Below are 17,806 nucleotides of genomic sequence, written 5' to 3'. Positions count from 1 at the left end.
CAATTCATTATGCAGAGATTGCCTCAATGAATGCGTGTCTTGGTGGCAGAATTCCATGAAGGCCAACATCTCTGCATACAGGCATTTACTCAGGGAATCCGTGTCTTGACATTGGTATTCCCTTGAGCCCAACATCTTCACATAGGGTTTCCCTCCAGGTGTCCATCTCTTGCCGGTGGTAGTGCCTTGATAGGCGGAGATCCGCAGTGTGTGCAGCATTAGAGGAGATGAGATGTTCTGCTAGGTGATGGATGTCTCTGGCCATCTCCTGCAGGACCTTGACCTTTGGACACTTTCACGCAGAAATTCCTCTTCCCAGGGACACGTCCACCACAGAGTGGGGCGTACCAAGCTGGGATGCCAAAGCCTGGGCTGTTTGTTGTGAGTGTACTGTCATTGGCTGGGCTCAACAGCCATCGACTGACACGAGCCTCTGTTTCTGCCTCCATGATGGGTGAAGGCAATCCAACAGACACTGAAGCCATATGGATCCCCACTGCCAGGCCCAGGGCCTCCTAGCTCTCCTCCTCTGACTCAACAGTCTCAAGGAATACTATGAGTTCCATGCCATTCAGACTACTCATTGGTGTGCCCACCGCCATGTCCCTCAGTATGGCCTCAACATCAGATTTGGCAGCATCATCACATTCTCACCAGGCACAGCACCTTGGGCCGCACTGGTGGATGGTTGGGCCTAATTCTCCCCCTCCTCTTCCTCCACCTCCTCCTCCTCCTCATCCGGTGCATCCTGACCTGCACAAAGTCAGACAACAATATTCAGAGGCTTAACTACCTGGCTGAACATGAATATGAGAATTCTTTTTCACAGAAACACAATAGGTCCAGCCACGCATACATCACACATTGAAACTGGGCATTCTGAAATGTGAAATTCACGGGTGACTAACATTCAATGCTCTGTGCAATCATGTTGGTGCATATCAGGCCCTACTTCAAAACACAGATTGGGGGAGTATACGACCATACATACATACTTACATGTATGAAGATGGACTGTCTGACAGTAGTTGGATGGAGGTCCTAGAATCATTGCTGAGCCCCTTTTCTACTTCAACCGTACCTATTTGAAACATGTGGAAGTTTCACGTTTTCTCCTGCTAATCAAACCTGCATGCAGGAATTTGTATTGTCAAAATCCCCATCACACCCTTAACCACATTGGCCAAGGCTAGATTTGTGGTTACCCATGCTCATGTGCATCTCAACTATGTTTAAGGAGAGTGCAAAATGGATATGACCAGTGTGCACTTGAACGATCAGTGAATAATCAACACTCCAAATGTGGAATGAATATCACTTGTGTTGCTGGCATTTTTGGTGCATTTGTATGACCTGAACTACAAATTCCAACTTACTTGGCTACTTGGAGGTGGAGCCTGCTGGACTTGGAACTTGTTTAGTTACCATATATTCCAGGCTGTAAGCACTGAAGCAGCGCTTTTCTTGTTGTGCTGCTGGCATTTTTGCTGCATTTCTATGACCTGAACTAGAACTTCCACACAAAGGAGGTCAAACCACAGTTTGTACACTGGGCCCAATTGGGTAAAATTAATAACACAAGAAGGGGTAAACCCTGTATTGTTTACAAAAACAAGTTCAAAAATGATTTACCATAAAGCACCACAGTCTCATATGAAACATTAAAATGTATTCAAAATTCTTTAAAGCCAAAAACACAATTCAACACAATAGCACACTTCACTGTGACAGGGTATACAAAATATAATCAAACATTTACATTTGTGTACCCCCTGTCCCTCAACTAAAGTATAGATCACCTTGCGGGAGATGCAGTCACCAACCACCATTCATACTTCAACACTCTACCAACACATATGCCAAACACATACACTCATAAAACTTACTGAATGAAATAACAAATACATAACAAATTACTGAATTGAGGCTCTGCACAATCAAACAAGCTCCTCTATCTGGAGTCCGGTGGCGAGTTCAGTCTCCCCCAGATTGTGTTACTGTGAGGCCGTTCTGCTTTCTGCTACTGAGGGGAGCTGCACGACTGATTTCGGGACATTACCACTTTAATTTTGAAGACTAACTTTAAAACCGGACTTCCGGCGCGGAGCGCGGCGCCGAGTTCGGTGTCGAGTTCAGTCTCCCCCAGTCCGCCCCAGAAAGCGCCCAGAAAGTGTCGGATGGATCTGCACTCATCTAGTGATCTAGACGTGGTGCCGACTGACAGAGGGCCGCATACACGAAACAGACTACAACAGCTAAAGCGGCAACAATCGAAGGCATCAAACGCGAAGGTAAGTGTTCAAAACTGTACTGTAACTGCCTCCGTAAATTGCCGCAGCCTTAAGTCGGCAAAAATGTTAGTCGCACCAGCGCCGGCTTTGACTCCGGTCCCGGTTCCGGTCCCAGCCCCGGTCTTAGCATCGGATTGCACTCCATTGTGTGAATCGCAATCCAACGTGCCGCCAGGTGCGGAGACAGTGGGACCCGTGGGACCTGTGGGACCAGTGGTCGACGCACGTCATGAGGAAGCCACCACCTTAAACTCACCCGCAGGCGTAATGCCTGAAACGCCAATAGTAACCACGAATGAAAATATTATGGTTAACGAGGGTGAGGAAGTTATACCTCTAAAAGACAGTGACACAATGTTCTCCTCTAGCTCAACGAACCTTCACCCAGAGTTAAATAAGAGCACCACGGATGTCAACCCAATAACAGACAATCAGTTGCTTCCCAGTTCACGACCCCGTCAGTTTATCTTGACGCCTCGGATGTCACCTTCGATTTTGACATAACCGATGCTGACTTATTGGCCATGCGGTCACCGACAGACAATACACAAATAACGCCCTGTCGGCCCCTGGCACAAAGGACTGCAGATTTGCAACAAAAAAAATCAACTTGCTCAAAGAAAAAATTTCCATTGACGAGCTGCGACCAGGGACGAGAACCAGTGTCCCCCCGTTATGCAAGACGTTGCTAAGAAACTACGAAGCAAGTGAAAAGAACCAGCCAGCTTCAAAAATTGTCAAGGCCGCAGTAAACTCAAAACATGAGGCGGGAACGGACAAAAAAGGAAAGGATGGCACGCAGCCGTTAATCGAAGCACGCACAGCAGAGTTTGCAAACAACACCACGTCCTATGATGTGGTGGCGAGGGAAGCTCGTTTGGCTGAACGCCTAAAAGCAGACTTTGTCCTGATGCGCGAATGCTTAAATGAAAGCTTTGCAAATAAACACAAAGGAAAATCAGATAAACAACGGAAAACAAGTACCGCAATCAAGGATGCGTCCCTTCTTGGAAATAATGCACGGTTGCGAAAAGACTCAGTTCCTGTTGCTCAGCTAATAAACCTAGATACAACTGATGCTAGCCAAGTTGCAGGTCACATAACCTGCGAAGATGGCTTGTCGGGCAACAGAGACGACCCAAATATGCTGATTGGAAAAGATTCAGCCGATTCAGGAGCACGTAATTACCCGGAGGCTGAACACCCGGGAGAGTCAATTGAAGCAAAAGGAAACATTTCCATCGCCGCAGGATTACAAATTCATAACAACGTTCTGGCTGCCACCTCCATTGCCTTAATGCCATTCATGAAATTATACGAGGCATTGAATGACTCTTTACGTGACCAAAACTCCTTGCTTTGCTCAACTAACAGCAAGTTGATTGAACTCGGAAAATTCAACGAACACCTAGCACGCCACCTCGATTTAGAAGCTGCTGCTTCCCACGAATGGCACTCTCGTTTAAATGAAATAACGAAAAGGGAAGCACATGAAAAAGTTGATCCGAGCGCGGCAATAGCAGAGTGCACGAAGTGGATCAGGCACAATGTGGCAGTACAACCACGTGGCAGATCTCCCCCTAATAAATGTACTTGCCAACTGTCGGGCACAGAGGCGCCCAGATCGCCTAAAGGAAGCACCTTCCAAAATGCGCGTTCGAACACAGTTTTGTCAGCAGAGGCCGAAATTCAAATTGACGCCAATAAATCCACAAACCCCAGTAACAGGGGAAATAATAAGAAAAAAAAAGGTGACAAAGAAACTTCTCAACCAAAGGAAGACAGAATCATGGTGAGCGAACTGCTCCTGCCGGCCACAAATGATTTGTTGATCCCGCAGCGACCAACTGGCGAGCCTCTACCTTTACAAAATAATAAGCCACTGGAACTTTTAGAGCCAGTCGCTCATCAAGAGCCCAAAGGCCAGACAACATTAGCGGAACCAAAAGTTTCCTTTGGGATTTTCTCCGGCTAAGCAAAATCAATCACAGCAAAAACTGTAAACCCTGCCTTGCTGAAAAAAAAATTAACTAAAGCAGGAAAAACTACATCTAAAGGTCCTCCACCAAAGAAACCACGGTCAAATGAGGCAAAGAAGTTAATTAGAAACCTGACCACCCCTCCTCACCAAGATGCAGTGAAAATCACTGCAGTGGCGATTGTCAAGGAAAAGTTGAACGCTGGATTTAATATCAATCATATAGTAGTAAAAAACATGCATGTGCCGGCAAAACGAGGACGTGATTCTTTGACCTCTTCGATCGCCAACGATACAAACACCTCGATCGATTTGTGTGATTTATCCACATATTCAATCAACGACGAGGACGCACTTGAATGTACTGAGAAAACAACTGATTACTGTCCTGAAACAGCCCAGGATGCCGACGCCAAATTGGAGATGGAAAAAAAAACAAACAACGGCCCAGTATGGCACAGAACCCACCCAGAAACCTAGCTGCATTAAAAGAAAATAGCTCGCATGTTGGCATGGAGGAGTCGCCATGGGTAAGATGAAAATCAGTGAAGTCGTTTGATTCCAACTTAATAACCTTCAACCCGAAACAAACAACTACAACAAAAAACGAAAGAAAGAATCTCCTGCCGAGAGTCTGTAAACCCTAATTGGTTAAGATTGGAACTGGAAAATATTGTGGAGGAAAAGAATGAGGTTAATCTCAATAGGGCAAATGTAATGAGACTATTGCATTACATACCGGCACTGTGCAACACAAGATCCAATGATATCGCGATTGTAGAATACAAATCCGAAGCAAGATCAGATTGAGTAATTCTTCACATGAAGTCAATGAAACTTGCAAGGCCTCATATTGATGCCAAAGATGATTTATTATTCTTAGGCTTCGAATTATCTATATGTGAAGATGTGGAACTATATAGAGCCTCGCCTTCTACCAACAAGCGCTCTGCCAAATCCAAAATCGCGAATCGAGCTGACTTGTGGAAAGAGCTGAAACTCCAATCTGACCCTACAAGCGCAGCAAAAAATGCCGGGAAAAACGCTTAGGATAACGAAGGGTCAAGAAGCTTGGCCCAATTACTAACTTCATGGAACACTCGTGGTTTTGCCTATCTCTTTCAAGGAAGTTGACCCAACCAGATTAAAAGCACAATAATCTGTCTGCAAGAAACATGGTTACGAGACACACCCCAGAGTGATGGTTACTCCATTTTTCTAAACGCGGCCAGGAAAAACTTATTTGGCCGCCCTTTCTCTGGCTTAGTAACCATGATTGACAACGCAGCAGGATGGGATGTTATAAGTAACTCTAACCATAATCTTTTTGTGCAGGCACTAATCGTGGAGCGGAAAAGCGACAACAAAGACAATAAAACCAAACAACACATGCTGATCATAAATACCTATTGGAATCCGGCAATAATAACGGTTTCTGCCCATTTATCTGCCATTACCTCGCAAATTGATGACTGCCTAGATGCCTTTGACAACCCGTTTATCCTAATATGTGGTGACTTGAACTATTCTTGGTTCGATGATGCAAAAGTATGTAACATCCAGGATAGGACCAAAGTGCCAACCGAAATAGCTGACCGAGGGACCAAGTGGGAATACGAATTAACCCAACGCCATTGTGTGATGCTAAATGGATGCACTAAAGGCGACATCCCAGCGGGAGACACTTGGCACCGTGGAGACTGAAAAAAACTCTTGACTACATATGGGTATCAGAAAATCTACATACCTATATTGTAGAGTTATCCATAATGCACTCAACAAAAAGCGATCACAACGCTTTAATTCTTCAATGGGACGCACAAAATACAAATCAGTTGAAATATAAAACGCCTTTAAGCATAAACCAGGCACAAAACATGCTGCGAATAAATTCGAATCAAATCATCAACCTGACAACTGATTTTACTCGTATGAACATGAGAGATTTGGAAGTCAACTATACATCCTTGTTGATGCAATTTACCTCATGTGCTCATAAGCACAATTTGAAAATACCAAAGAGCAAACACCCTTTAAACCCAGTTCTAAATGAGGTGAAGAAATCCCTAAAAAAGGATCTGAGACTGTTAAAGAGAGCTGGTGGAATAAATCAACATCTTCTGGTGACTAAGAGACGTCTTGATTACCAAAACTGGTTAAAGTCGATTAATAGGACACGGTTACAAACACAAGCTGAACATATGTTACAACTAATAATTCAGAATGACAGCCGAAACATCTGGCAAATTATTAACTCTGACCATTTAACCCAGGTATTTGCGCTATCAAATGGTGTAAGTGAATCAGAGTGGGTAAAGCACTACACCAACGTCTTTAATATCCAAAACGCAGTAAACACTCCAATAGTAACAACTGCACCTGTGAGTGGTCAGTAACTGAACCCTTGGAAGATATCGAAAATGCACCTAAAGATCTCGAGAGCAGCAGGGCCCGACGGCATTTCGAACTCGATGCTAAAAGCTAACAAGGAAAACTGGGTGAAATGTATCAAAAAATGTATCAAGATTTTATTCGATCAAATAGCAGCATCATCAAAAATCCCAGATTCCTGGCGAAGTGCGGTCGTAGTGCCAATCTTTAAAAAAGGGAATCGCGAAGACCCAATAAATTACCGCCCGATAGCCCTATTGGAAAATATTTGCCTCCTTTCTCCAGAAGAAAATCGCAAACTGGGCTAACAGTGCTCATATAATTGATGAAAGACAAACGGGCTTTACGAAAGGCGTTGGAGTGGAGTTCAACCTGCTACTGGTAAACATGGCGAAACTGGAAACCTTACGATGCAAAAAAAGACTTTTTCTTGCGTTCGTCGACCTGAAACAGGCGTTCGATAGTATCAATCGTGAGCTCCTGTGGAAAAAACTCACAAACTGGCGGTGCCCACTGGACTTACTATCCCCACTGATGGCACTATATGCCAACACCAACATCAGAGTGCGTCTAAATGCTGAAGGTGCCTTGTCTGATAAAATAAAAACATCCAAGGGTGGAAAACAGGGTTGCCCCCTGGCCGCTCTGCTATTCAAACTCTTTATTTCTGACCTCCCAGTGGCATTTGAAAAAATAAGTGCCTTTCCACCTAAAATTAATGACAAGCCCTAAGCCATGTGATCTATGCAGACGACGTAGTACTACTTGATTCAACGGAAATTGGACTTCAACGGTTATTGGCGGCATTGCATGTCTACCTAGTCGTGAATCAACTAGAAATAAATGTAAGGAAATCCCAAGTCATTGCAATAGGCACAAAACCAGGCAACAAGAAAAATTGCTTCAGGTGGATGGTGCAAAGTAGAAGCAATCCGCTATTTAGGAATTTCCTTCAACATCTCAATAAGAGAATGGCGCTGGACAAATGACATAACAGCTCGAATGAAAACATTTGCACAACAAGGAGCAAAATTGCACGCACATTATGGGCTCTTCACCTTTCAACCAATATTAACGTTCTATCTACAAAAAGTTGTGCCAGCAATCTGTTTTGGAAGCGAAGCAGGTTGGAACATTGATGCAAAAATTTGGCCCATCTTGGAGGGGCTCTTTTGGCGAAAAATATTGAAACTTCCACAAAGTACGCCCATAGTTGCAATAAGACATGAACTTGGTCTGGACTCTTTACACTCCATGGTATTGTGGAAATCAATAACAGCGCTACGCAAAATGTGCTTAACACCCCCAGCGAAACCGTATCAAATACTGCACGAAAAAAGCTTAGATCCATCAGCGTTCCTATTAAACACCTGGGAGGAGAAATTACTGGCGATTCTAAAAGCTGCTGACATAAGTTTGTCTCTGGTCTTGCAAATTCCGCAAGTGGCTAAAGTCAAATTTAGGAATTGGTATTGGATAATAAATATAGAAAAACGCATCCAATTATCATCGGCAATTGATTTAGGAACCTCGAGTCACAAAGTGGGACAACCACCGAGGTACCTTACCAAATTTCCTTCCCGATACCATCGGAACCAGTTCCTAAGATTACGACTAAACCTCTATACCACCAATGAGGTTCTATGGAGAAGAAAAGACCTGGGGACTTGCAGTGACAAATGTCGCTTTTGTGCGACAGTTGTCGAAACAAGAAAACATCTCATAATTGAATGCCACAAAATAACGGCTCAGCGTTCACTTCATCTTGGAAGATTCGCTCCAAAAAACGGGAATATGGAAGATTGGTGGAGCTACCTAATTTCAGGGGCAAACACTCAATTAACTTGTGCTGTAGTGAATTTCATGGACATGATCCTACCACATCCTCTATAACAAGAAAAAAAAAATGAGATCACAGACTTGATGTTCCTTATTGAGACTTGAAGAACAATGGATTATGTAACCAGATGAAATGAAATGAAATGAATTGAGATAACATGATATGTATGAGTTGGAAGTCGTAAGGAATGACTAAAACGTTTGTTTTTTCTTTTGCAAACTAAATGTCAATAAATAGAAAAAAAAAAGGAAAATAACAAATACATAACAAATTACTGGATTGAGGCTCTGCACAATCAGACAAGTTCCTCTATCTGGTTTACCAATCCAGCAAGCACTGTGATTAGTGAACACTCTGCACCATTTCTCTGTACCATATGGCGAATGAGTGAGTTTAACACCTACGTCTCTGCACAATGCTTCAAATTAAACTCATATGGTTATGCAACCCCAATCCAAGGGTTTCTAATTAACTTGTGCCAACTCGAGTTTCATCCAGCAGTGTGAAAAACTGAGATCACACACGGCCTTCTTCAGGGCAGGGAAAAGGCATGAGTGGTGGTCGAGAGTCGAATCAGAAACATCTCCAATCCTTGCGTGCCCAAATTCTTTTCAGTTTACTAATGACCCCTGAAGTGCATGCCTCATGGGCTTCCCGAGCACGGCACAGTGGATCCTCATTCTCCTCACATAAATATGAGCACTTGCGAAATTCAAAGATTAATCTCTTTTGCCAGGAAGCAAGCGATAATCCAGACCCGTCAGCACAGGATGTTGTCTTGCACCGTGTAAACTTGTGTTTTTTCAAACACGCAGGACACGTCTTGAAACTATTTGACCAAAGGAGCTTGCGTCATCAGTGCTGGAGCACACTTGGAGGTGGAGCATGCTGGGTCTCATCTGGCAGTGCGCCTGTGCTCTTGTGGTCACATTCTCTACCTTGCATCAACCCTGAGACCGGCATAAACACCAAACCATCTATGGAGATGAGCACGATTGTTTCTGTGCCTGACACCAGACTTGTAAGTAGCTTCGTGCCTGCCTCCAGTGCAGGCGTTTTTACTCATACCTACGATCCTCACCAGCTCAGAACGTAAAGTTATACGGGTGCCTGCTCACCCTACCATTACAGATAATATAAAAATCACTGGGGTTTTTCCTGCTCAAGCATTATGCGAGCCTGAGCCTACTGTGTCGCTTCATTGACATCTTTCTGCATCGCTCAGCTGCTTAGGATAGAAAATGGTTGAGCGTTGTTCTCATACTATCACGAGCCCTAATGTCAAATGCTAACGGCTGCTCGCACTTGACTTTGATTCTCTGGTGCCTGTGCCATCTTTGTATACACAAAATGGGACTATCAAGGTGCCATTGGCCGCTGCTTTGGCCAAAACGCCTCGTGCAGTTGGAACTGGTGTTGCACTGTAATAACAAAGAAGCAGCAACTAGGAGTCTATTACGCAGTCATGACATGCCTATATTCAACTCTACGTTAAGCGAAATTGACACTGAACATCCAGCCACAGCGGCTAGCATTTCATCTGGGAACAGTGCTGTTAACCTAATTTTAAATCAATCTGCTGTCGCTAATGACTCTGACGTGTCTTGCATGCAGTTTACTGTGTTTAATATTGGTTCAGAAATGTGACTTAATTAGTACTATTACTAATGAGCACACCAAGACCTTGGCACGTATATTGGAATCAGTGAACTCGACATGTCCTCTTAAGAATGTTGCTTGTTTGCCGGATCTCTCTGTTCAGGTGGTTACTTCCCCTCCCCATAATGCCGTGACCTCTGTCTTAAGTAAAGAGGCAGGTGCGGCCAACACAATCGCTGCTACCCTTAACTTCGAAATTAAAGAGTAGGAACTGGGCTGTTTGCAGGTGCAGCCTGAGCTGGTTAATTCCAAGGAAATGACTCTGGTTACACCAGTCACCAGAACATTGACCAACAACAATAGGAATAAAAAGAGAAAGGCAGGCAGAAAACGTATATTGTGCGTGATAACCCCCTCTGTACCCTTACAGCGAAACATTACAAGTCGTGCCAGCTACAAAATGGCAGATGGTGTTTGCCTATGCTCCAGGAAGGACACTGAGATATTAATATCAGTGGAAGATGAGGGCTTTGGGCCCAACATCTCCACATACAGGGCTTCCCTCCAGGTGTCCATCTCCTGCCGGTGGTAGTGCCTTGATAGGCGGAGATCCGCAGTGTGTGCAGCATTAGAGGAGATGAGATGTTCTGCTAGGTGATGGATGTCTCTGGCCATCTCCTGCAGGACCTTGACCTTTGGACACTTGCACGCAGAAATTCCTCTTCCAAGGCACACGTCCACCACAGAGTGGGGCTTACCAAGCTGGGATGCCAAAGCCTGGGCCATTTGCTGTGAGTGTACTGTCATTGGCTGGGCTCAACAACCATTGACTGACACAAGCCTCTGTTTCTGTCTCCATGATGGGTGAAGGCAATCCAACAGACACTGAAGCCATATGAATCCCCACTGCCAGGCCCAGGGCCTCCTAGCTCTCCTCCTCTGACTCAACAGCCTCAAGGAATACAATGAGCTCCATGGCATTCAGGCTACTCATTGGTGTACCCGCCATCATGTCCCTCAGTATGGCCTCAATATCAGATTTGGCAGCATCATCATATTCTCACCAGGCACAGCACCTTGGGCCGCACTGGTGGATGGTTGGGCCTCAGCGAAACATTACATGTCGTGCCAGCTACAAAATGGCAGATGGTGTTTGCCTATGCTTCCGGAAGGACACTGAGATATTAATATCAGTGGAAGATGAGGGTTTTGGTCGTGAACTAAATAACAGTGACAGAAGGGGCAAAAGGAAACAAAAGAAAACTGGGCCAACTAGCAAATCTAATGCTAAACCCCAACAAGATATTTGCTCTTTTTTGTGGGTAACCACTTCCAAAGGAACATATACCTTGTACAAACCACACACAAGCAAGTCTGCTAAGAAACAATCCAAACCTTTTGCGGTTGAGTCCATAATTCTTGAGGATATTCATCAACTCTTTGAATCGGATACTGCGCAAGTGTTGACTCGCAGTTGTGGCCAAATGCTGCTTGGCGATATGAACTAGAATCCTGAGGTCAACACCTGGTACCCGAACTTTGCCTGATGACACCCTCTCTTTGGTATGGTTCTGAGTCCACATCTAATTTGCTCAGAAATACTTGTGCAAAATAATGGTATTCGGGCACAAAATCCCAAATTACCTATGACTGGGGAGGGGAGTAGAGTTTGTGCGCCCTCTAAAAGAGCCATCAAAATTAAAAGTTTGTTTCACTGATCTCTACATTTTGTGTTAATGGTTTAACAATTCTTGACTCATGCCAATATATCCCTCAATGACGTTTAATCTCCCCTCAAAGGATATAAAACTTGTTGAGATACCTGATGATTTTGACCTGGCCACTATATTCGTACATTTTTATCAGGTTGCTACCTTAGATTTTATACAGCAATGTGAAACTGATTTTTATCAGCTAGGCTACGAACACTCGACTAGCAATTGTTCATATATACAATCAAGAAGTAATAGAATGCAAGATTTTCGAGCAAGTGTACATATTCTTGCCTCTGGCAAGGCGCCTGTAGATTGCGTCCACTCTTTACGTTCTCTGCGATTGCGGCTAATGTAAATGGATCCAGAGTGGTCCATCTGTCCGACCTCCTACACTTGATACTTTGAATCAGGCTGGCTGGTCATGGCTAACTTTCTTTTTTGCAATGTTGCTGTTTGGAATCGCTGCCTTGCAGGAGACCTGGCTGACAAATGAACGTGTAATTGGCCCTCATTATGAGGTTGCTGGTAGGCCGCTGGTATTACCGGCGGCCTACAGGCAACCCCAGCTTACCGTTTCTGCCACCTTATATCCCGCTAATACCAGTATATTACATGCAGTGGAGGTATGGTAAGTTCCCATTCGCGTGGAGTCCCAAAGGATTCCACGGGAATGGGAAAACTGAACAACCGGCACTGCTGTTAACGGGGACAGTGCTTTAGTGAATTATCTGCAGGTTGGGGCCTGAACTACAGGCAGGTCAGGCCTGCCGGTAGTTCACTGCTCCTACAGGCAGACGCAGAGTATGCTGGTCTGGAAAACGTACCAGTAACCGTTGTTACCAGCATTTTTTTCCAGACCGGCATGGCCGTAATCACGAGGCCCAAAATCACGATACAGAAGCCTGTTTGCAAAGGCCCATTGGGTAGACCTAGGTGGGCCTTATCAGCGGTACTCACCTCTATTACAATGAATTGATATCTGTATTGCATCTGATTACATCCTCGCAGGCCTGTTGTCTTGTAAGTTAATTGGTGTTTTCCTCTTTTGGTGGCTAATTATTTATGCATATGACCCTACTGGCCGAAAATGTATAAATACAATTCAAGCCATGGTTTTGGATTTGATTGTGGAGCACTGTTCCACTTGCACTATGCTATTGATGGGTGATTTTAATGCTAAAATACGCCCTATTGGGTACAGTATTGAGACGATTCCTGAGTCAATTCTGTTGCAAACCAACAGTGACAAGAAGGGACCATGTTGAATGGCAGGTGCAAGCATGATTCTCCCGACACGTTTATTAGAGTTCTGGGCTGCTTTTTCAGTACAAATGATATGATTATGCGTTTGTTTCTCCCAATTTGTTTCATGGAAATATTGACTTGCTGTTTTTGCCCCGAGAGAAAAGTGACAATTTTCCTTTATTAGTATACCTTGGTCATGAGGGTCTGGGAGTACCAGTAGAGTGTGCTGGCGTATTGGAGGTTAACCCGAGTGGAAACAGGTTTACTTGAAATCCCACAAACCTACATAAAGTTAATTTGCACTTGGAGTCTGTACAGTTGGTTAGTCCAAGTTGGTATAACCAGACACATTTAGGAACTGGTAGCCTTCCCCTAAGAACTAATCCTTAAGCGTCAGATGGTTGTGATTTATCCTCCTCTTAAAGCTCTTGAGGCTGAGTTATGCACATTTTTTTTTGGAAAACTATCCGAGAATCTTGACTGCCATATTGAGTCCCGTGACCAAGCCTATAGTTAACCGCAGATTGGCCTGTGGGCAACATTGGCATAGGTTTGATCAGAACATTAGGGACGCTAAGCAGGCTCACCTTAAAAATGTATGCAATTTCACAAAGACTCATGGTGATAGTTCCAGCATTGGGGCACTTATTAAGGCCCGTAGAAAGTGCCATACAATGTGGCGTAAAAAACTATCAAAAGAGTCTTAGGATGCAAAGGTGGCAGGTTCTTACTTCTAACATGAGAAAAAAGGCAAATTGTCAACAACGAGTACTCTACACACAAAAAGTTAAGACGAACATTTATTCACACACATAAGAATAATTGACATTGAACATGAATGTGAAGCACAAATGAATACACAATATTGTACACCAAATTCATCAAAAACATGGAGGAAGAAGTGTCCAAACTGTCCTAGAGGAGAAACAGTAGTCTTGCATCGATAGGTATATGTATATATGAGAGTACCTTTATCTAACCCCTGATGTATGTTCTTGGAAGTACTCACTACACTAGATAATGTGCAAACTGAAACGCATCAAACCCATTAGGGCATCAACCTAACATGTTTCTGTCCAACAAATTTTCAATATCGGACATTCATCAGGGGTAAACACCAACAGTTAAGGTCCTCTTGATCATAAGACAACTCCTACGGGGTGTAATGTAACCACAACACGATGTTCAAGAAAGGTGGTGATATATATATTCAACAAGTGCTGTGGATTGTTATATAAGTGAAAATCAAAAACAAATACAACAAAATTACTAGATGGTACTTGTTAGGAAATGTATGGGTAATTTTCCCTCGAGTTGTGAACCCCCCAACTTTTTGCTTTTGTCTTACCATCCTAGCCTGACTTTAACCAGTGGAGCCCAGTCTTCTGCTGTACTCCTCTGGGCTTTTGCTAATCTTGTTATGGGGAAACTGGCATGCCCTTCAGTCTGTCAGTACTGGGAGACTTTTTTCCCCTTAGTCTTTTCCTTTGTTACTGAGCTTAGGGCGCTTTAGGAATGTGCATATGTAATGGAAAGTATCACACTGAGTAACTCCATGTCCAAATAACCAAACCAACTCAGGAAGATGGCAAAGTACTGTTTTATTAACAATAATCTAAAGCAGGAAGTTTACAATGAAGATCAGTGAATGTACGCTCAGGTTCACTCAGCGATCTTTACACAAACAATAGCTTTTATATCACAAATACATCACAGGTGATGTCATACTTTGTGACAATAATGAAAAACCTATCAAAGGTCAGGATTGGCTAAGGGGAACACCTAAGTATACTTTTTATAGGAACTAGGATTGTGATTGGCGGCCCACTATCAGGTGGACAACATATGCCTAGCTCCAAAACATGTAATCTTCAGAAACATTAGATACACAGTTTCTGATTAGTTTACAAACTATAAGGTACTTCGTTATATGGACTACTACAATTGGTTGGCACGCTTGTGCCATGTCTGGAAAATTTGGTTCACTTAGCAGCATGCAAGCACCACCCAATTAGCCCAGCATCTCTCATCGTCCATGCCTTCTGCAATGAAGATTGTCTTTGAACTTGGCCTTGCAAAGTATCCTTGTCTTTAGAAAACATGGGAGTGAGAGCTCTCACTACTTTATTCTGGGACCCCAAGTTTGAACTCTATTTTCATCCTTGGCTCACGTGACAGGATACCACGATTTGGTCCATTTTGCAGATTTTAAATGCTCTAAATGAATTAAACTTAGCCCCCATCATGTTCTTCCTTGCACCTTAACAAGGTATGATTCATCCTATGCACGTTCGCTCATTTCCAGAATAGATAGCTGACCTTGGCTGCTTTAGTCTTGACTTCAGGCCTGACAGCCTCGTCTTGCAGCTCCATAATTCTACTTATTCTTGCTGCATCAGTTTTCCCTTCCCGCTTCATGGGTTCTGGCTTACTAAATTCATGATACTATGTCCAGTGTCTATATAATGGCGGCTCTGCCTGCACTCTATTAACTACGTATAGCCAGATTCTATGATGACTTAGTCTACCTTGCATATCAGCATCTGTACATTCATTGAACAACCCACCTATGTCCTGAACTCTCTCCTCACTGCTCGCTATGCTAAGCAATCCTCAATACCTGTCCTCTGCGACCTCTCTGCTGCTTTTGATACTGTCGATCACCCCTTACTTCTCAATACTCTTTCCTACTTTGGCTTCAAAGACTCAGTTTTTAATTGGCTCTCCTCTTACCTCTCCAACTGCTCATTCGCCATCTCTTGGGTGGTCAAACCTCCTCCTCCTTCCTTCTAAACTATGGTGTTCCCCAAGTTTCCGTCCTCAGACCCTTCTTATTCTCCCTCTATACTTCACTTCTCGCTCCTCTGGATGTCACTGCATTTTCTCTCTCTCAATACAGACAAAACTGAAGTCCTTTTCTTCCCTTCCAACACACTTCCTCGCCCCCCCCTCCTTCCATTCTTTTCTCCCCTGCCGATCTTCTTATTTCCGCCCATGCAAGGAATCTAGGAATCTACTTTGGCTCTTCCCTGTCCTTCACTTACCACATTTCCCTCACTACTCGCTTTTGTCGCTATCACCTCTTTAATATCCGTAAAGTGTGTTCTTCTCTTACTTTCCTTGCTACTAAACTCTTAATCTCTTCCCTCATCCTTTCTCGCCTTCTCTACTGTTCTTCTATCTTTTTCGGTCTCCTCTCTTCCCATCTCGCCCCCCTTAAATCCCTTTACCACTCTGCCGTCTGCACCCTCTGTCTTCTCTCTCCCTTTGATTTCATCTCCAATACACTTACCAACCTAGGCTGGCTTCCCTTCCACTCCCAACTTAAATACCACTTCCTTTGTCTTGTTTTTAAGTCTCTTCATGACCTTTCCCCTCCTTACCTCTCCTCTCTTCTCTCTTTCTATGCCCCTCTCACTCTCTACGCTCTGCTGATCACTTTTTACTCTCTGTTCCCCCCTCCCTGTGCCTCCTCTCATTTCTGCTCCTTCCAACTCCTTGCCCCCTTACATTGGAACTCAATCCCTTTCTCTTTCTGCTCCATCTCCACCTATTCTCCTTCCGTTCCTCCTTAAAAACACTCCTTCTTCACACTCCTCCCTGACTTCTCTCCCCGTCCTCCTTTCTTTCTCCCCCCCACTCCTCCTTCCTGTTCCTTTATCTCTTCCTGTCTCCCCCCTTTGACTTCCACCCTCCCTTCTTCTCCCTCTACTCGCTCTCCCCTTCCCCTTGCTTCCTTCCCATACCTCTCTTCTTCTCTTCCTTCCCAAAGGCAAATTGTTCTACATGCTGTTTTTCTGGTTTGAATCATGTTTATTTTATTGCTTATTTGGTTGTTATGCTGTACAGCGCTTTGGTGTAAAGCGCTATATAAATGTTAAAAGACAAATACAAATACAAACAACTGATTTTCTACAGCACTTCATGCACTATAATCTTCTTTTTCATAGTTAAAATCTCACTTGATTCTTTACTACGTTATTAGTTCCTTCAGGATCTATAGATCGTCTTCAGCTAGTATCTCAGAAGTAGTTCATACTCTTTGTGACGTCACTAGCTTCTTTTCTTTGCTCTTTCTCATATTCCTTCAGGGAGTTTCTCTGTTTGGTTGTCATCACTTCAGGGATACATTTGGTAGGGTTGTCTCAACGGATAACTTCTTTTGAACACAAGCTGCGGTATTGGCACAACGGCTGGTGTTAAAAATGGCACAGTCTCATGCTTCCAACATATGGGAGGAAGGGGGCAGGGTCTCCTGCAGTTATGCAGCTGCTCCTCAACATTCCCCCCTCTGGTTGAGTCCTCGACCACCTCCTCAAGGTATTCTACATCTTGGTATTTTCTCTTGAAGAAGTGTTTCTTAGGTGTCCATATTTTCATCACCCCCTGAGGGTGCCTGCTGTTTTGACATGTTCATCACACTCCAGGTCATGTAGTTACATTGTCCATTCGGCATACAATAGACCCACCGTCTCACGTACTTCTTATGATTCTTTGGATACAGAAACTTTGTTCCCTCAGGTGCCACAATGCTAGCCTTAACGTATTCTCGGACAGCGTCATCAGTAAGCTCTTTGGCATTTGGTGCGTCGCTGGCATCAATTATGATCTTCATTCCTGCCACCTTTTTTGCTGTTTTCTTGCATTAAGCAATCACCATCCTGACTATACAGAATCCAAACATTACTAGTACCAGTATTATTCCGAGAACCTTCTTACTTTGCAACCATTTGGCGTTTGCAATTTT

The sequence above is a fragment of the Ambystoma mexicanum genome, chromosome 6p (genome assembly GCF_040938575.1).
Source record: "Ambystoma mexicanum isolate Mex_15411 chromosome 6p, UKY_AmexF1_1, whole genome shotgun sequence".
NCBI classification, from domain to species: Eukaryota; Metazoa; Chordata; class Amphibia; order Caudata; family Ambystomatidae; genus Ambystoma; species Ambystoma mexicanum.
Note: the sequence above shows the minus strand (reverse complement) of the source record.